The 21,566-nt window shown below is 42.1% G+C and overlaps 1 long non-coding RNA gene across 1 annotated transcript; it reads left to right on the forward strand.

The window, feature by feature from the left end:
• The first annotated feature begins 6,953 nt into the window (after positions 1-6,953).
• LOC123985974 lies at positions 6,954-9,826 on the forward strand. Its single transcript, XR_006828782.1, has 3 exons — positions 6,954-7,479; positions 9,135-9,257; positions 9,375-9,826. It is a non-coding gene; the product is annotated as an uncharacterized LOC123985974 (long non-coding RNA).
• Positions 9,827-21,566: the final 11,740 nt, after the last annotated feature.

Raw genomic sequence — 21,566 nt, forward strand, 5'->3', positions numbered from 1 at the left:
GTGATGGGCATCCCTCATGGTCCAGTCCATCGTAGGATGAGTGGAAGTCCTTGGGCAAAACCTTCAGTTCTTGGGGCTGTTTCAACTTCAGCTCTTTAACTGGCTGGCTGGATGTGCACAGTGGGGCTGCTGTGGTGATACTCTTCTTTTAAGAGATGGGGACAGATAGGCTTCCCAGTCATCTGAGTGGTGCCATCCACATTGTATCTAGTGGATAGTTGGATGGAAGAATTTAAAAGGGAAAAGAGGGACAGAATTTTAATAGATTAAAAAGTCTTCCACAGTGGTGGAAAAAGTAGTCAGACCTTTAACAACACCACACTGTAGAGATATTCTGTACATTCAAATTTTAAGATAAAAAGTAAAGCTAATTCTAAATACTTTATATTTTGCTGTGTGACTTTATCTGTGAAAATACATCATACTCTAGTTTTTGATTATTTTTTAAATTTATAATCTGCAGAGTAACTAGTAACTAAAGCCGTCAAAATAAATGTAGTGGAGTAGTACCTCAAAAAGAAGAGTAATTGGGCGCATGTTCTTAGATACTTTTCACAACTGCTTTCTATTGACATAGAAGGCAATATTAGTGCAAGAATGTGTATGTCTGATAAAATACCTGATTGTTTGGAGGTCATGCAACATTGGATCCCCAGCTTTTTCCCCAGTTCCCCATCTGGCTAAAGTCCTTGAAGATACGTACCTCACACGGTATGGCCTGGAATTGGAGTGAGCACCACCAAGGTCTTCTCACCTGCATCTTCTTTGTCCTTCTGCTTCACAGCCTTTGTGTCTCATGTAGCTGCTTCGATGTTTCCAGGCTTGAATGAACAGTAGGCATCGCGCTGGTCTTTCTTTAAGTGAAAAGGAGATATATTTAAGTCACTGAAAATGTTTGAGAAAACTTGACAGAGGCTGTTTGCAAGAGGGCTTACACTCGGTGTGCAGGTGACTCATGGACTTGAATAGAAGCTCCAGGTACACCTTTCGATGAAGAGGACCTACAGAAGTGTGATTGAACTTTCCAAAGGTCCAGAAGGAAGATCTTATGGAAGGCCTGCGGAAAGCACTGTGGCCTCACAGCAAGAAGGTCTCATTTTTGAACCCGTCATCCCAGACCTTTCTGTGTGAAGAATGCATGTTCTCCCTGTGTCTGTGTGGGTTTCCTCCTTCCTCTGTGGGCGCTCCAGTTTTCCACACCATCAAAAACATCTTAGATTAGAGAACCCTCATTCTCCTACTTTTCTGGATGTTAACATTCCAGGTCTCCGGATTTCCTGTCTTCCATGACCTTCCTGGACGAACCTCATCAGTTGAAGAGTCCTCCTCAACTCCTTCTCCTTGTGATTAAAAGAAAACAAAAACAGAAATTCTGTGAATGTTGTCCTCACAGTGTGTCTTAGTGTGGTGTTGTGTCTGTCTGTGCATGTGCATGAAAAAGAGTGTGTGCTGTTGACCATAAACAGTAGCAAGCCAACTAGCAAACATGAAGCCTTCACTGTATTAAATACATCTTAAACACACTTCTACGTGTGCATCAGTGTGTCTATGTTGAAAGGTTTTACTACTTCTCACATTATTGTGATCTGTGATTTGATCTGAGCTACATTTTTTGTGTGTGTAAAGGTTCTATACAAAATGTTTTAAATTGTTTGTATGGTCGTCATTGGTATAAAACCTCCAGAGGGGCTAAGTGTGTGCACATCCAGTCAAAAGTACTCAAGTGAAAGACAAAAAGTTTCACTGCAGGACACAAAGGACAAAGCTCTGCACACCGTCTCAACAACTCCTAATAAAACTGTATTGAAGGCAATGTTTTGATCTATGAGATCAGATCAAACCATTACTTTCACAAAGAGTTATTATTCAATAAGTCCAATGGTGTGCAGACATTTTTCCTGAATTATTTTAATGCCTACCTTCAGTTACCTTTTTTGAAAAAAGATTTTATCATAATTGTTTTGGACGTTCTACCTGAGATCTGTTAAGTGACCGCTGTTTGGCAGGTTCTTGTCATGAATCTACTGACCATAAAGAAAAGTTTAAAACCACAATAAACTATATGTTTTTTTCAACGTTCAATCAGAAGCAAAGGTCAGCTTTTAAACTTGATAGAAATAAGAAATTGACATTTTTCATGATAATTATTGATGAATTATTGAATTTATTTGACTTTTTTTAAATGATAACATTTTTGGCCCTAGCTGATTCTTTCTGAAATACGGAAGAAATAAAACCGAACCTAAAAGTTTTAAACATCTGTTTTTGATTGAGGAAACCAAATATAGATCTTTGAAGCACGGTGAACTGTCCCATCATATTTTACATTGAATCACAAAGCTTCTCTAAAAAGAAACACGTGTCAATCCTGAAAAAGAGAAGAGTGCACACAACTGATAACATAATTTAAAGCGCTCAATGGGAGAAATCAGACTTTGAAAACATCTCAATCGGTAACAAGTTAACAGTTACACTGTCACGACCAATATAAAGTTTTAGATCAGCTATCAGGCATCACTCAATGCGACAATGACAACGTTAGTAAAGTTAGGGTGAATTAGATGCTGTAATAACTCTGCCAGGTATCCACGCAGTAAAAAGTGTGTTGGCTTTCAAACCCTATACTTGCTACATCAGCATTGAGTTGTAAAGAACAAGTTTACGTTAGCCAATCTACACCTATGAACAAAACAACCTAAACACAATTCAATTTTATATATATATAGCACCAAATCACAACAACTTTTTTCGCTTATTTTTTGTGGATTTCGACCGGGGTTTTTTTGTTTGTGCTTGTGTTTAAGACTCTGCCCTAGCTAGCTACCCGGTCTTTTGTTTGTTTTAGCCCCCCGGACAGCCGTTTGGACGCCGTCTGGGGGTACTCGCGGGCCGTTAAGGCCGAGGAGCAGCGGCGGCGGAGGTCCGGCGACATCGCGGCCAAAACGGGCCGAGGACCTCGGCCCAGGTCCGGGGGGGTCCGCGGGAGCGACGATCGCGGGTCGGGAGTGGCCGCGAGTCACAGTGCCAGTGCTGGGCAGCGGTGGAGACGGCGCAGGACGGCGTGGAGGAGAGCCCAGCAGAGGGGAGAATGACGACCCCCGACCTTCACCAAAGAACTTACGGTGAGTGTCGAACTGGTTGGGGGGATGGTGATCACCGCCCTTGAATTAATGAGAGGGATTAGGCTGGGCTGCGCCTGTGTTCTCTGCACTCACGGCTTCTCTTTGAGTTTTAGGGCCGTGGCCGTGTGCCAGGGTGGAGGCGGCCCTCCCGGGCTCCTGGGAGTTGGCTCTGCAGCGGGGGTCTGCGGCCCGGCGGGGCGGGTGCGGCGACCGGGACGACGACCTGGCGGGGGAGGGTCCCCCCACATCGCTGCAGTTCATGACCCCTAAGAAGTGGTACCGGGTCCTGATCCGGGGGGTGCGGAGGCCACCCACTGCGGAGGCGGTGTGGGAGATGCCTGGCGCTGGGTGGAGGTGTGTTCCCTCCTGGCCCCTCTTCAGGAGCAGCCTCGCACTCCATTTGCGGACGCTCTGGGTGGTGCGTCCTGATTGTGTGCAGGAGCAGGCCTGCACCCTCTCCACCCTAGGCAGCGTCGTCGGACGGCAGCTGCTGCTCCCGTTGTGAGTGGCTCCCCGGGAGCAGCCCCCTCCCCCTGTCATATGTAGTTCTTTGCATGTTGTTGCTTTTCTGCTGACTGTATTATAGTTGTATTAGTGTGATGTCTATGTGAGGAAGAGGTGTCCCACCCCTCCTCCCTCCCTTTTTTCCTGTGGGTGTGGTGCGGGTGGGGACGCCCTTAGAGGGTTAAGGGCCTCTACTGTGTGGGTGGTGGTTTTTTCTCGTGTTCCCTTTTTGTTACCGTGCTCCTGGTTCCCACGGAGTACAGCGGTAGGGTTTCCCCTGCCTCTTTTGAGGGTCTGTTCTGTTTAAATGTATGTCGTGGGTGGGATCCCTTCGAGTATGTTTTGTGGTCTGGGGGGGACCTCTTCAGATCCTGTTTGGTGCCCTGTCATGAGACCGTTGGTTGATGTGTGTGCAGGGGTGGGGTTTTCCCCCCCTGTGGGGTCGGGCATAGGGCGATCTGTGTTCTCTGTGTGTGTAGTGGGGAAAGTGTTTCTCCTTTTTTTGCTGCATGTGGTAGTGCTTTCTCTGTATATGTTTGTCGTGATTGTGCATTCCTGTCTGGGGAGCTTGGCTCCTGTTTTTTGTGATCCCTATAATGTACCTTTGTACTTTATATAATAAAAAGATTTTTAAAAAGTGTGTGGAGCAGACAAACCTTCACTCCCTTGTTATTGTACTCGGTGACTTTAACAAAGGAAACCTCTGCCAAGAACTCCCCAAATACAGTTTATAAAGTGTCCAACCAGAGAGGGGAACACTTTGGATCACTGCTACACCACAGTTAGCAGTGCCTATCACGCCGTCACTGCGCTCCACTGGGACACTCTGATCACGTGATGGTCCATCTGATTCCTGCTTACAGACAGAAATTAAAACTCAAACTAAGTGGTGAGGACATCAAAGAAATGGACCAGTGAAGCTGCTGAGGATCTTCAGGAGTGTTTGGACTGCACTGTCTGGGATGTTTTCAGGACTGCTACCAACAATCTGGATGAGTTTACTGATGCTGTGACGTCCTACACCAGCTTCTGAGAGGACAGCTGCATTCCAACACGCACCAGGGTGAGTTATAATAATGACAAACCCTGGTTCACAGCTAAGCTCAGACAGCTAAGGTTGGAAAAGGAAGAGGCCAGGTTTAAGGAGTCAAAGTACAGGTTTAGCAAGGCGGTGCGATATGCTAAACAGCTGTATGTAGAGAGACTACACCAGTTCAGATCACCAGCTACAAACCTAAATCCCCCCACTCCATGAACGACTCACGTCTTGCCAACGAGTTGAACCAGTTTTACTGTTGCTTTGAAAGACAATGGGACAGACCTGACACCATCCCCCGTCACACCACTGACCGGCCACAGTCCACCATCTCATCCCCCACCTCCTCCCCCTCTCTTACCATCCTAGAGAGGGATGTCAACAGACTGTTCAGGAGGCAGAAACCTCGCAAAGCAGCTGGGCCGGACTCTTTCTCCCCATCCACCCTGAAGCACTGTGCTGATCAGCTGTCTCCGGTCTTCATAGACATTTTCAACACCTCACTGGAGTCATGCCATGTGCCAACCTGCTTCAAAGCCTCCACCATCATTCCTGTCCCCAAAAATCCAAGGACCACAGGACCTCAGTGCTGCATTCTTTCCCCTCTGCTCTTCTCCCTGTACACCAACAGCTGTACTCCAGTCACCACTCTGTCAAGCTCAAGTTTGCGGACGACACCACCCTCATTGGGCTCATCTCAGGTGGGTATGAGTCCGCCTACAGGTGGGAGATCGACCATCTGGTGACCTGGTGCAGCCAGAACAGTCTGGAGCTCTGAAGACCGTGGATATGGTCGTGGACTTCAGAAAGAGCCCAGCTCCACCCTCCCCCATCATCCTGTGTGACTCACAAGTCACCACTGTGGACTCCTTCCGCTTCCTGGGCACCATCATCTCCCAGGACCTCAAGTGGGAGCTGAACATCACCTCCCTCACCAAGAAGGCCCAGCAGAGGATGTACTTCCTGCGGCAGCTGAAGAAGTTCAGCCTGCCAAAGACAATGATGGTTGACTTCTACTCATCATTGAGTCCATCCTCACCTCCTCCATCACCATCTGGTACGCTGCTGCCACTGCCAGGGACAAGGGCAGACTGCATTGCATCATTCGCTTGCAATCTTCCTTCTCTTTTGGACCTGTACACCTCGAGGACTCTGAGGCAAGCAGGAAAGATTGCAGCTGACTCCTCCCACCCTGGACACAAACTGTTTCAGACTCTCCCCTCTAGCAGGAGGCTGCGGTCCATCAGGACCAAAACCTCTCACCACAAAAACAGCTTCTACCCGTCTGCAGCTACCCTCATTAAAAAGGCCCGGGACCCCCACTGACACTACCCCCTTGCAAATAATACATATGTCTCTGCACATGTAAATATTATTTAATTTCATATCATGCACAAACCGCCATATTGCACACATTTGTTGTTAATTGTTAGATCCTTGTTGTGTGTTTTTATATTGTCAATTTATATATATTGTTACAATACGTCTGCACTACACAAACCCAGAATAATTTTTCTTTAATATTCTTATATAACTTGCATTGTCTATTCCATATTTATATATTTCTACATCTATTTATGTCAACTGTATGTTTGTCTGTGTGTAGCACCTTATCACCAAAGCAAATTCCTTGTATGTGTCAAACACTATTTGGCAATAAAGCTCCTTCTGATTGTGATTCTGATTCTGAAGTACACTGAGTACAACAATGGACAATGCGCAGTCTAGAATTACAACTGGACTAAGTTCTGCCTTCAACGACAGGACAGCTGAGCAGCAAGAACAGACTCATGTAGGACTCTCCAAGTCTGCATGACCATCACCTGAGGACTAAAGCGGTCTGAAACGTGATGCAATGAGACCCTAAAAGTTCTGAGCTTGATTAGTCTAGAAATTGCTGCTGGAGTAAGGAAGCGCAGTATTTCACCACGTCACATCATTGAAGACAGACACCAAGAAACAGCATGCTTATCATACAGAATGTAGCCGGGTTAAAAATGCTATACATTGTGATTAACTGATAATAAGCATGTAAATCATGTGATCTAGTTAAAAACAAATTCATTGTTGTTAAAATTGTGGTTTACAAGCTATTTTAGAGATTTAAAGATTTTTAAGATTAAAAAGCTACAGTGTAATAAATATGTTAGTAATATGTGCAGTTATAAATGTTTTATTTTGAAGAGTTCTGTCTAGTAAAGAGGAAGTGGTATGTAAGAATAAGGGTAATACTGGTCATTCATTGGTCTAGGTGGGGGGGTTCAGAGGTGCACAGGAAGAGAGAGGAAGAATATAGAAAAAGGAGGAGGAAAAAAAGGGAGCTTGACTACGAACGAACGCGATGCGAAGTGTGTGAAGTTCATGCAAAGCAGTATGTAGCGAGTTGGTGTTTTGGACTGCCCACTCGACAGTCTTACCACAGAATACCATCCTGCGTACTTTTGTGAGAAGTTAGACATTTCTTCCCGAAATGTATCGTAGCTCGTTTGCACACAGTGTGTTGTGTTAGCATTCATTAGCAAAGTGAATGGACTCTTAGCCAGTATAGCTAACTCAGCTGTATACTATTGCACTAGTTCACGGGTTATCTGAAAGTTACAACTGCGAAGTCAAAGCTCTGAGTTCTTTAGAAAGAGGGACACCGACCACGCCAGTTTGGACGCATGCTCGCACCCTTGTTCGACACCAGAGACCGAGAGACGACAGCGGCAGAGCGCGGGACACACCACGCCATCTTTGGACACCTGCTTGCCCTTGTTTTGCTGGAGACCGGGAAAGACTGTGAACTCTGCACCGTGGATTGAACTGTTGCCTAAGGTAAAAACTCTTTCATTCTGTTGCTCCTTTGAGTGAAGCTGACCAATAATTTAAATTTCGTCGCTCTCAAGCATCGCAACAGGCCTGCAACGAAGTTTGGGGTTTTATTTTATTTTATATGCCGGCTTGTGTGTGTGTGTGTGTGTGTGTGTGTGCGTGCGTGTGTGTGCGTGCTTGGTGAGTGTGGGCCCACTGAGTTAACATTAGAGTTGAATTTGAACTGAAGGTAACTGAAAAGTTGTTATAGTGTGTTTACACCAGTAACAGGGGATTAATATTATTGTGTTACCCTGGTATTCAAGAAAAGGGATATTCCAAAGAGACTGAAAATATATTAATTTTATTGTTTATGTTAAAATTGCAAAGTAAAATGGGGATTTATTATTTCTAAACTAACCCTGGTGTGCTGCATTGTTATTACTTTTACCAAAGGTATATTCAGCACATAAGGTAAATGTCTGTGTTTGTTGACAAGGTGGTACATTATTTTATTGCAGCATGCTAGTTACTCTAATGTAGGTTCCGTGTGACTCTACAGAGCTAAAAGACGCTAGCTTAGTGACAGTGGTGTTGCAAATCATTTGAGGTAAATACAGAAACCCAAGACAATTAAAGTGTATAGAGACCAAAGATAAAAGGAACCTTGTTTCAAGTATTCAGTTAGTTTGATTTAAGAACTCAGGGCCCCACCCTGCTTAAGATAGGGAAAGGTGGGCTACAAGAAGATCAACACAAAGACAGATGACAAAACAAGAAGATCACTGTCAAAAGAAAATGATTGATGCTGAACTATCACGCCATCCTGGTACGAGGAAATGGACTCTACAGTGAGAGAGGGCGAAGAAAAGGGCAAAAGTGGACATTGGAAAAGAGATGTTGCCCAATTTCTAAAACTGATTGACAAGAAAAAAGAGAAAACAAATGGACTGAGCTGGAGAGAGCATGACCTCTAAGGCAAACACACACACGCATAAATACACCCCTGCTACTGCATGCAAGGGGTAGGCAGAAACACACACGCAGACTTTTGAATACATTTCACTACAGTGGTCTACACAGGTCTGGGGGACACATAGACAAATAAATTATGGACAAATACTTTAGGGACAGTTAAAGAGAAATAGACAGAGAACAAGGGCTATTTTCCATTTTATTGCAACATATTATCCGGATACAGGGAGCTGCCGCTGTTGTGTTGTTTCTCTTTTTTCCCTAATTTGAGCTGTTTCAAAGGGTAGTGACATGGGTAAATCAAGTGATTTGGAGCTGGAAGGATGGGGGGAGATGGGTTCTTACCCGGAGTCGGCTGACTGATGAGGCACAGTGGTTGTGCCCGAGAAACGGGACAGCAAGGGTGGTGATGTAAACAAGCTTGTTTTGACACACGTTGCTGTGGTTCTGAGTACCGGTGAACTAGTTCCAGTAAGATCTTTTCCATACACCATGGGTAGACATTCATTCAACATGACCTCATGTCTGAGATGCTAACTGAATGAGAGTTTATAGCTGTAGGTTTCACAAAATCTTATTTGATTTGGACGAGTCAAAGATTCTAAAATGATATCTACTAAACAAGAAGCGCTTGAATGTATTAAACATTTTTGTTTGTTTGTTAGTGTTTCAAAGGCCTGGTTATGTTTTGAATTCACTGTTAGGCTGGAGTCACCATGCCCTGTGATGACTCGCCTGCCCACTCCCACAACTTTCTATTAAAGGAAAATCTGTGAGGAAGGCCAACCAACTAGCAGTAAATGGAGCAGTGCATCCGTGAGCACTAGGTCTCAAATTTTTACACAAACCTGTTATTGATTACATCAAATGCCACACATTTCTCTGTTTGTCATGCAAAGGCCTGGTTAAAATTTTACGTTAACCACGTTTTTTGACTTTTCCAGGACTTTCAACACCATCCGGCCGGCCCTGCTGGGTGAGAAGCTGGCAGCGATCCAGGTGGATGCCCCCCTCGTGTCCTGGATTGTTGACTACCTGACTGTCAGACCACAGCATGTGCGCCTGCAACACTGTGTGTCAGACAGCGTGGTCAGTAACACCGGGGCCCCGCAGGGGACGTCCTCTCTCCCTTCCTCTTCACCACAGACTTCAGCTACCACACAGTCCTACCATCTTCAGAAGTTTTCTGATGACTCTGCTGTGGTTGGATGTATCAGCAGGGTGACGAGGCTGAGTACAAAGCTGTGGTGGGGGACATGGTGTGAGCAGAAACATCTGTAGCTCAACGTGACAAAGACTAAGGAGCTGGTTGTGGATCTAAGGAGAGCCAAGGCACCAGTGAGCCCTGTTTCCATCCAGGGGGTCAGTGTGGACATTGTGGAGGATTACAAATACCTGGGAGTGCACATGGACAAACCTGTACTGGGCCAAGAACACTCAAGCCCTCTACAGGAAGGCCAAAGCCCTCTCTATTTTCTGAGGAGGCTGAGTTCCTTCAACATCTGCAGGACGATGCTGAGGATGTTTTATGAGTCTATGGTGGCCAGTGCTGTCCTGTTGCATGCTGGGGCAGCAGACTCATCAAACTGATCCACAAGGCCAGTGACTTTGTGGGGGTGGAGCTGGACTCTCTGTCAGTGGTGTTGGAGAGGAGGATGCTGTCCAAGCTACATGTCATCTTGGACAGTGTCTCCCACTCCATGATGTGTTGCTCAAACACAGGAGCACTTTCAGTGCAAGACTCATTCCCCCAAAATGCACCACTGATCGCCACAGGAAGTCATTCCTGCCTGTGGTCATCAAGCTTTATAACTCCTCCCTCTAAGTGTCTGACACACGGACACTTAGTTTTTAAACTGGACATTATTATCTATTTTTGGGCAATATTATCTGTTTAATAATTAAGATGCAATATTCTCTGCTGCTATTTATTTACTAGTCCTTTTTGGTTCACCATAATAATTCTTAATAATGTAAATATTGTACATACATACACCAATAATTTTATGATATTAATAATAATAATATCAATTAATATAATTTGATTATATTTTAAATTTATACTCATATTTATATACTCTTGATCTATCTACCTTTTGACAAGTGTGCAATTGTGACAAAAGAATTTCCCCTCAGGGATCAATATAGTATTTCTGATTCTGATCTCAGAGAGATTGTGGAGCAAAACAAATAAAGACCAACTCAAATTCTCCTGCTGTAGTAATATGTGTCTTTCCTACAGGTCCAGACGTGATCTTATGGTGGATTGCACTAACACCATGTGAATACATGAAATACTGTCTTGTAATTGTTGTTATGTTAAGTAAATAGGTTTTCCATAAACAGGAGGCCAGAGCGGTGGCTTAAGCCCTAACAAGCCTAATAACTGAAATTCATCTCGGTTTCTTTCCTGAGTGATTGCATCAGCAACTCACACAGTGCTGTGGCCTGTACTACGAAGCGAGGTAACTGGCTTATCCAGGTAACTTCAGGAGTAACTTCCCGATTAACCCAAACTACAAAGGTGGATAGGTGTTACCCGGGGTCTGTTGCCATGGCAATTCATGCTGCATCTCTAAACTGTTCCGAGCAGGTTTTGTTCGTGGTTATCTCGAGGTTACCCTGCACGTGGACTACACAGCACATCTGTACTCAGTGTTAATGAGGAGAAGTGGACGTGTGTGTAAGCTTTCTAAATAAGTGAAGTAACCTACGGTGCTATTAGAGAGGAGAAAAAGAGCATTTATTCTCAAGATGAACAGGAGGACAAATTACATTTAAATTGATGCCGTTTTCATTGTGTCAGTAGAGCAAATACTAGTGCACAGTTTCATACTATATTGTCATCACATGTTCTCTTCATAATCGAGCCAAAAGCTGTGCGCCAGCGTGTGGATGTGATGCACTTGTTTGTTATGGAAAATAACACTAGGCTGTTTTACTGTAATTTACAACAAGTCACAGGCTATTTCTTTTAACTCATCGTCATAGTTGTTAAGTGAGTGGACTGTTTGTGTAACCTAAATACATGTTTAAACACAGGTGGAATGCGTTTGGTTTTGGTCTTTTCAAATGGGGGGAATCCAAATTAGTACCGGGGTCATCCCGTCTTCTGTGTGTGTGTGTGTGTGTCCCTACTCAGGAGGAATGCCCTGTTCCTGCAGATCGGTTATAAAGGGGTGGAGCTCCGGTGGCCCTTCTCCTCCGGTGCACAAATGTTGCATGAAAGTGCGTTTTTTTACCCACCAAAAAACTTCAGCTTCACCAAAAGGAACGTCAATGTCACCCTGAGTGAAATCTCTTTTTGTAGCTTCTCTGTCAGAGTTTGCCTCCTTTTATTCCCACAGTCAGTACGTATTAATATTAATTCCACTGACCATTTATAGGCAATTGTAAGCGTTTGAAAGGATCGGACATGGCGCTTCCTCACATAGGCCTACACCACATTTCAAGTTGATTGTGATTTATAAAGGGAACATGCTTACAAGTGTGCATATGCACGGTTTTATAAATCTGAATATTTTTTGGTGTACACCATTTCTGGCTTTTGGACGCACATACACTGTTAGTGAGGTTTCTACGCACAGTTTTATAAATGAGACCCCTGTTCTGCATCCCCCACAGGTCTTTACCACCCCCTACTGCCATACAGGTGTAAAAGCACGGTGATGTTCCGCTGTTGAATACCGCTGTCCAGTGGAATTTGAGGACCTTATAGCCTATCAGCTTTAAAGGCCGTCCCTCAGAAATCCCATGATGCATAGCGGTGACGGGAGCTTTGTTAAAATTTACTAAAAAACCTTATATTTGCGTGAAGTACAGAAGGTACTTTGTAATTTATGTTTTTTAAAATGCTTCTGCTTAGAATATAATGTTTTTTGGTAATTTTCATTCCTATGACAGTTTACTATTGAAACCAGGAGTGAAGGGACTGTTTTATTTCATAGCATTGTGACCGGACAAGCTCTTACTATATACAACTCTTGTGGTTGTTTGTCCAACTGGTTTGTTATGAAGTTATTGTCACAACATTAGCCTACACATACTATGGTCAAACTCCTTGAAACTTAAATGGCTGTGTTAAGTATGTGGTGTTTTATTGATGTATCCTGGATATTGCAGTGCTGCAGCCCCTTGGTGGATAATGTGAGAAAAAAAACCCAGAAAAACAGCGCAGTTCTCAAATGTGGAAAGCTTCCTGGTTTGCTTTAATTGACAAAGTATACCTAATTTCAGAAATTACTCTACTAAAATGCACAGGTGTAACATTAACTTCTCATAACGCATCAGTCGTCACTCCAGACACCCGGATTGATCTTGTACACGAGTTTGTGAATTCTGACGAGATGCAACAAGTGATGACAAAATCAGACACTAAATAAACGAAATAACGAAATAAAAAGGCTTTCGAACTAAAAAACAAAACAATTGCCAAAAGATTTCAAGTCGTACATGAAACAGAGTTTTTCCTGATCTGAGAACTTTACCATATGGTTTTTGAAATGGCTGGTAGAGAGACTGTTGACTTTGATTTTAGACTACAACACCCTTTTAGTCTAAGTGTGTCAGGTCCTTCAAACAGCGGTAAAACATATTTTGTGAAAATGTTGATTGAAAATGCTGAAAAGTTCATTTCAAAACAGTTTGAAAATGTTGTATACATTTATTCGTGTTGGCAACCATTGTATGACCAGTTATCGAAAACTAGAAATGTGAATTTCGTTGAAGGCTTGCCATCGTCTTTATGCGATGATACATTGTTGCCTGTTGATAAAAACAATTTGTTGATTATTGATGATTTAATGAATGATGCTAGCAATAACATTGAGGTCCAAAATGTGTTTACAAAATATGTGTATCATAGAAATCAGTTGTTTATATCTAGTTCAGAATTAGTTTTTTCAAGGCAAAGTTAGCCGTACTATTAATTTGAATACCAATTATCTTGTTTTGTTTAAAAATCCCAGAGATAAATACCAAATCATGCTAACGGCTAATGTTTCCTGGGAAGAGTAATCTTTTTATGGCTTGTTGAAGACGGTTACTTGATGATTAATTTTAAAGCTAAGACTGACTTGCTTTCAGACCTGCCTGTTGTGTATGTGCCTAAGAGAAAGTAAATAAACATGTCTGATCGCATTAAAAGAAACTTGTCTTTATTGCAAACTTTGCACGGAGCATCTCCATCTCAGAGAATGAATATTATTAAATCTACATCACCAGACCTTTTGGTAGCCTTATGCGAAATAGCTTACAATGTTTTAAAAGGTAAAATTCCTTTAAATAAGACACAGTATCAAAAATTATAAAAGAAGGCAGTGGGGATTAGACTGCTCGCCAATAAAAAGGTTTGCACTTCAAAGAAAAAGAAGACGATGTTTAAACAGTCTGATGGTTTTCTTCTCCCCATCCTGAGTATCGCTGTGCCTTTTATAACGAGTCTTATTGGTTCAAGACAAACTTAGATGACTATGGAGTATGCACAAAAAATGTTTCTGGTACCTAAACAACAGCTTGATATTTTAAGACCTCCAGCACACAAGTCTATTCTAGAAACTGTTGATCTTACTGTTAAAGACATTCTAGATCAAAAGACTGAAGATCTTCATGAAAAAGCAAACAAATATTCCATCACATTGCAGAGATTTCTCACCATGGTAAAACAAGGAGAAAAAAACCAGAACACACTAACTTTGTCAATGCTGGTTGCTGAGGATTTTCACTCTTCAGAGCAGAAGAATCAAGAAGGAAGAGACTTTGTTTGTGAAGAAGTTTTAAAAAAACATGCCAAAAAACAGCAGGAATAAAGGTCAGCATATTTTGGATAAAACGTCCTCCTCAAAAAAAATATCTGCATGGACTGAACGTGGGGAGTTTGTGTTTAACGGTAATGTTATTAAAGGGTCTTGTGTATGATTTGATAAGAGGAGTGACTTCTTCTCACAATGTGTCTGACAGCCAGAGACCTACAGGTTGGGATAAATATTTGCAATCATTGGCTATATTGAATGTACCTTTATCAGTTGTACCAAATCAACAGAGTCAAAAGAAAAATTGACGAGATTAAGAGAAAGACTTCTGGAGAATCTTCTCCTCTTATTACTAGACCGCCATCTACACCTCTTGTTACCAGAGGGCATCGATTAGTAAACAATGAAACAAGTCCATTTGTATCTCCTGAAATGCGATTGAGTGATTGGATAACTTTTTAATTGTATATCGTTATTGGTTTTAAATAAATACATAGAGACATAACTTTATCATTTCAGAGTGTTTTTATTTATATCACCATAATAACAAAAAACATTGTCGTACACGTTTCAATCTATAAATCATTTTGATAATGAATGGCACACAACTTCTAATATTATTATACACATTTAAAAGAATCTGATACAAATGCAAAATAGTCCGGATCCAAACTGTGTCTGCAGAGCGTCCTTTCCGTAGTTCAAAAGGTTCTATTATACCCCTGTAAGGATATGTGTTTGATGATTGCGTTATGAGTCGGTCCCCCAACGATATGTCGACCTGTGAAAATTTTGTACATCCAGGGTAGTTGATAAAGCCAACTTCGTCTGCTTGATCCAGGTTTCTGCTGTTAGCTTTGGTGATTTTTACGCACGTGTACAGAAACGTATTGTTTAGATCCAGGTAGTCCTCTGTACAAGCTGGAATGAAAAATTCAAGGAGTGCAGAGTCTGATACCACTGCTAGAGCAGGGACATAGACGCATTTCTCAATACTTGTTTGTGTTAATGGTTGTTGGCTGTATATGCAACGTACTTGTCCGCATTGTGAGCATATTGTGACGGCCTGCACCTTTCAGTTGCACCGCTTATGGGCGTCGCCTATTCATGTAACCGCGCCTGCTCTTTGTGGGAGGTTTCTTATTCGTCAGCGCCAGAGTCTGCCGAGTTCAGGAAGTGCAAAAATGTTTGGTGTGTGTCTGGGAGCGAGGGGCAGTTGACCAAAGAGGAGAGCTGAGGGAAGCAAGAGAGCGTCGGAGCGACACGTTAATATAGTTGAACAAGTTATAGTGAGGCCGTTAATCCCTTCCGCGTTCACCTACAACAACGATCCCGTACGTTAGGGCTGGGCGATATGGACCAAAAGTCATATCCCGATATATTTAGGCTGAATATCGATATACGATATATATCCCGATATTTTTTCCGCAAATGTTCAGTCAAAGCCAAATATGACGTGGCACAAGTAGTTTTATTGAAACCGGCAATTTCAGTTAACAGTTGTAAAATCAAATGATTAAATTATAAACAGGTTTCTTCACCTGGTTCATAAATAAAAGCTCAGCTGTTTAAATAATAAAAAAATGTAAACAATACTGTGTAACAACAGGAGTACCTTTTTTCTGAAATAAACATATTTATATGAGAAAAGTACAATATCAACATGTTTTTAGTTAGACAACTATAAATGGCTTATTAAAATCAAATTACAGATTTTCATCTCCTTTCTAACAAATCCACAGATGTGAATAACGAACATTACAAAAGAATAAAAATATGACAAACCCTAGTAAGGGCAGCATTTATATATAAAGAAAGAACAAAATAAAGTGCTCAGTTTAAGAACATTTGTTTTAAATATCAACTTGAGATTACCTTTTCCTTTTTATTAACTCAATTTCTTATCTGAACAATCTCAACCATTTGCACAAGAAACAGACTATCAACTCAATAAACATTTTCACCCTCTTTTTTTACTTTGATAAACAGTAATGCTGTCTTAAGGTAGACATTAGAAGACAGATAAGCGTGTCCTCCTCCTTTAAAGATTTTGTACGAGAAACAACAGCCTGTCAACGGCATCCGGCTTCAGAGATGCTCTGTGGCAGGTCACGATATTACCACTGCAGCTGAAAACACGTTCAGAGGGTGAACTGGTAGCTGGTACCAAGAGATACTTTTTTGCTAGGTGGCTCAGAGCTGGAAAGACAACTTCATGATCCTTCCAACACTTGAGGGGATCAGTGTCACTCTCCACACTTGCTGACTGCAAGTAACTTGACAGTTCATTTTCAATAGCCCCCCTCTTGGTTGGTGCAGTGGTGGTGGCTGTGCGCTGCTTGAAGAAGCTTGCCAGTGTCTTAGCTTTTGGTGCTACTGCTGCTTCTCCATCTGCAGGCTCAGGCACAGTGGGCACACGTAGGTAAGGCGGTTGATCAGCCAGTAGCGTCTCCACCTCCAGGACAGCTCTGTGCTTCAATGCATCGACTTTTTCACTTGGGATGTAGGTGGCCCTGAACCGTGGATCCACAAATGAAGCCATCTCCAATAGGTCAGTAGTGGCAGGGTCAGAATACTTGCTGTTGAGGTATTCAGCAATGCTGGTCTTGATCGCTTTAACTTTCGTTAAAAAGGTGCAGCACAGGTTTCACATATGATAGAGTGACTTACTCCTCACCTGACAAAGCATCGGTAAAGTCCTGGAGAGGTTTCAGGACCTTTTGGACTGCTTCTACGACCTCTAAGTCCTGCCAGGTAGGGACAAGGTGCCTGGTCTTTTTGTCAATAGACAGGACTTTGGCCAGTGTTCCTTCCTGCTCCAGGACTCTCTCTATCATCTGCTGCCTCGATCCCCAGCGTGTGGCAGACTCTGTTATGAGTTGGTGACTTGGCAGACCCAGCTGAATCTGGACTTCAGCAAGATGTCTCCTTTTCTTCCAGCTGTATGAAAAACAGCTTACAATTCTCTTGCACAGAGAAATGGCCCGGGTGACGCGCTTGTCATTCATGCCATGTCCTGTCAAAATCATAAAAAAATATTAAACATATGTGCTGATGCGAGAAATTTGACTCTGGTTTCACTTTAAGCTTTAGAAATATTCTACATTAATATTATTGTCTCGTTTCATAGTTTATTTTTTTAATTAACACCTGTCCTAATCATAAATATCAAATATTATATTCATTTATTTCCTGAATTTTAATCCCGTAAGTGATTTGTATGTATTATTATTTTTGTATAATTTATAAATTATGACTATTGTTGTTGTTCTTAGTATTTATGCTATTTTTTAATGCTACTTTTTACTTCTACTCCACTAAAAACTCCACAATGTTTAGGCCTACGTATCAACATTAGTTTCTAGTTGCAGTCTGCTCTTTCAATACAGAGAAAAAATATATAGTCTAAATGGCTAAATATGTTACATTGATGATATCAACAGGCTAACCAGCATTTTCAAGTCATAATTACTTCACCTTTACCTTTTAAAATAAGGAAAAACTAACATTTTAATATGTTTTTGTTTAAAGTAAAATATCTGACTACTCCATACAACACTGCACTCACCAATAGCCAAGTGTAGTCTGTGACGTCCTGCTCGACCACATCTCGCTGGTCAACGCAAAATGAGTCACGTTAGCGAGCCGGTCAGCAAGGCTCTGCCTGACGTCAGTGTACATTTGTGGCAGTGCTTCTTGTGCAAAGTAGTTGCGACTGGGAAGCTCATATCTCAGGTCCATCGTTTTCAGTAGCTTTTTTTAATCCGACTTGTTCCACAGTTGCAACAGGGGCCATATCTTTAGCAATGTGATAGGACACCGCTTTAGTTATAGTACACCACTTGTCACTTTTCTTTTCATTGGGCACACTGCGGGTAAATAAAGTTTGCAGTGAGCTTTGTTTCGGGGCTGGAGCTTTTTCGGGCTGGGGCTTCTGCAGCGCGCAGTTTCACAGACTCTTCGTATTGCAGTTTGTGCCACTGTTTTAGGTGGTTAAAAATATTTGAAGTGCTTCAACCGCTGGCTGTAATTTCTTTATGGCACTCCTTACATATAACGTGATTTTGTTGCTCATCTGATACTTTGAATCCGAACCATCTCCAAATTACTGAGCCACTGCTTTTTCTTTTACTAACCAATTCCTCCTCCGCACGCTCCGCAGATGTTGTTGTTTCCTCCATGTTTGTTAAAGAGTGTATGTTCCTGCCCCTCCCCCCTCTGTGCATGAAAGAGGAGGGGCGGGGGCGCGGGGAGCAGTGTAGAGAGTGCCAGGTCAGTTGCTTGCTTGGAGCAAGGATCACAGCGCAAATTTGAACTATATCGATATATGTGATATGGTCTAATTCCATATCACATAAAAAAAATATATCGATATGTTTTTTATATCGATAATATCGCCCAGCCCTACCGTACGTTAGCACTTTCTTCATCCGCAACTAAGCAAAACCTCTAAACAGCCAGCCATCCAGTATTCCAAAACCATCACCACAAACCGGTCCAGAATCCACTAACAGTCAAGCAGGTCGAAAGTGCTTCCAACCCCCCCCCCCCCCCATCTATTTTTGAGCAGTGTGGGGGGGTTTTTGTTCTCATGTTGGATTAACATTTGTTTTGAGGAGCAGAGCAATTTTATGGGCGTTTTTTCTTGCTATGCAGACTTAACCTGAACCGTTTTTGAATTGAACTGCTTTTGAATTGAACTGCTTGCTGAATTGAAATGAACTGAACCCTGAGGGGAAATTTGAGTTGTGTTTATCGATTTGTGGTACACTTTTGTTAATATACATTGCCTTTGTTGAATTTTATAATTGAGTTGTGGTTTTCATTATTGTTCATTGGTTTCACTCAACGTGAGGGTCCATAACATCGTATATGTACCCTTTGTGTCACTTGATGGGTAAAATCATAAAAATCTTACGTGTCAGGAGAGAAACCTGACTGGCACCCCAAAAGAAACCCATAAGTCAAACTGTCACAATATGGATAGTACATGTTTGCTCCTTGTCTAATACTGATATTTTACGGACAGCTCATTTCAGTTAATGAAGCCTAATTACAGCCTGTTACACAAGCAACAGTTTAACAAATTAAAATCATATTTTGCCTTAATGAAAACATCAATATTAAAAGGTTGCAAATGTCACAGTTGTTTTGTATGACTAGCAATAATGTGTTGTAAAAGTAATTATGGTAATAATGAAAGAACCTATAGATGGGAACCTAGTGTAATAATTTTAAGTTCATATATTGTGAAGTAAAAGTAAAAACAAAAGGTTAAGCAAAGCAACAAGGAGCTGGAAGCTGGGACTTTTATATCAGGTAGAGTTGGACAAAGGTGCTCTACATCTGGACGGATTCTGCAATCAACTCCCCTGGCAATACAAAATGAGTGAAAAATTATTGACAAAGCACACAAACAAGCAGTTTCCTCCCTAATGCCATAAACCTACTATACTCTGAGATCACTTAAGCATGATGACCTCTCTAGCATGTAACAGTTAGCAATGTGCACGTATGATCTCTGTGGTATGTCGCCTGCCTAACTGAATCTCTCAGAGCTCCTCAGGTTTTAGTAACAGCAGATTTATTCCACAGTTGCATTGAGGACAAAGGACAATAGTGTAAAATCATCATCTCATGTCGAAAAACATTGCATGCTCTGTCTGCCAAAAAAGTACTATACATTGACATGACAACACATTGATCGTATAGTGGTTTTAAATTCACTATTCAATAAATAAGTAAATTAAATAAATGAAACAACTGTTGAATTTTAAAAAGTTACAACAAACTTAATGTATTCCAGTGTTTCAGTGTTTTTCTTCAAATGTAAAACTGCAGGATTTTAGGCCAGGCAATTGCATTAGAATGTTGATTAAACCATTGTTTGTATCCTCTTTGTAATGTGAAGAAATCTGACACCCCTTTGTTTAGTGCCAGAAGGACTGTTTTGTTTTGACTGTTTCATTGACACTTAAGATGGGGTGTCAACCATTTTGGAGACAAGCCCAGTTGTTCTCTATGATTAGTTTAGAGCAAAAGACTGTTTATTCCTGTAGATTGTTGTTTCACGTCTGGGATCAATGCTCTTTTGTTCGACCAAAAGGTAGAACAGTAAGGTACACCCTTCCCAATTGGGTGACGAAGAAGAAGTTATTTTTTTTATTTTTATTTTTTTTAAACCTGTCCTGCCCAGCAGCCTGGTATCGAGTATAATGACCTGGATACCATATTGTGCCAGACAGATTTTACTTTAACAAGAGAGTATTAAAATACTCTTTTGTCTGTTTTATTATTTATTTAATTATGTATTGATTTGTCACCGGGCCGGACAGGGGGGCAGACACGGGGATGGGGGGGCACAAACAGACAGCACAGTTAAAGGACAACACCTGTAAGAGAAGGGGGATAGAAGGTGGGGACAACAGGGAAAAGCAGTGGGAAACACCAATTGCAGAAAGCAACGAAACCTGCAATAGAACAGAGAGGGGGAGGAGAAACACAACAACAACAACAAACAAACACAAACAAAAACAAACAATAAAAATAATAATAATAGTAAAAGACAACCAGCCGAACAGCAGCAATAAACAGCTGACATATTAAGACAACTAAGAGAACAATGAAAACAAGAAACAGTCACTCACACTAAATAAGCAACACAACATAGCCACGAGAGCTGGAATAATAATTAATTTAAATAAGTAACTGAAAGAAAGGCATCAGGAATAATTCTACCAGGGACAACCTAAGTCTGTTTGTGTCTGTGTGCGTGTGGGTGAATGTGTCTGCATGTGTGTGTGCGTACATGTGTGTGCGCATAAGCCTGTTAAAGAATGTATTTGTTAGTGAGAGTGGGACGCCACGACTGTAACAGGCAGGCAAGAACCCCGGTAGCCAATAGGGGTGGGGTAGGACACAAGGCCAATGAGAATCTCCCCCACTCCTTCAACCCCTCTGCCTGCCTCTGTAAATGTATTGTTTTGTGTTGGATGCATGTCATGGATTGTGAAGTGTTGTATGGTGGAGTAAAGATAAGGTGTGTGGTAACTAAGGTGCAACTAAAATTGGAGGGTAGTTGTGACACAGGCACCCCACAACTGTCAGGTAGTGGAGCCTCCCATCGTGCCCCTCCCACCCCCCAAGCCCTCTGTGTCTAATGTGTAATTAAAATTGAGGGGCAGGCAGTGAGGGAGGAAGAAGTGCGAGGCCGCAATAAAGCAGCCCCACCCCCCAAACGCCCTGCAGGCTGCCCGCCCCCCAGGGTCCTAAGGGTGTATGTTGTGAGACATGACCAAAGGGGGAAAGGTGAAGGAGGTCATAGGGAGGCTAGAAGACCAGATTCCTGACTGGCCCCATCATTTATTCAGTCCCGTCCCCCACCCC

The sequence above is a fragment of the Micropterus dolomieu genome, linkage group LG17, assembly GCF_021292245.1.
Source record: "Micropterus dolomieu isolate WLL.071019.BEF.003 ecotype Adirondacks linkage group LG17, ASM2129224v1, whole genome shotgun sequence".
Lineage (NCBI taxonomy): Eukaryota > Metazoa > Chordata > Actinopteri > Centrarchiformes > Centrarchidae > Micropterus > Micropterus dolomieu.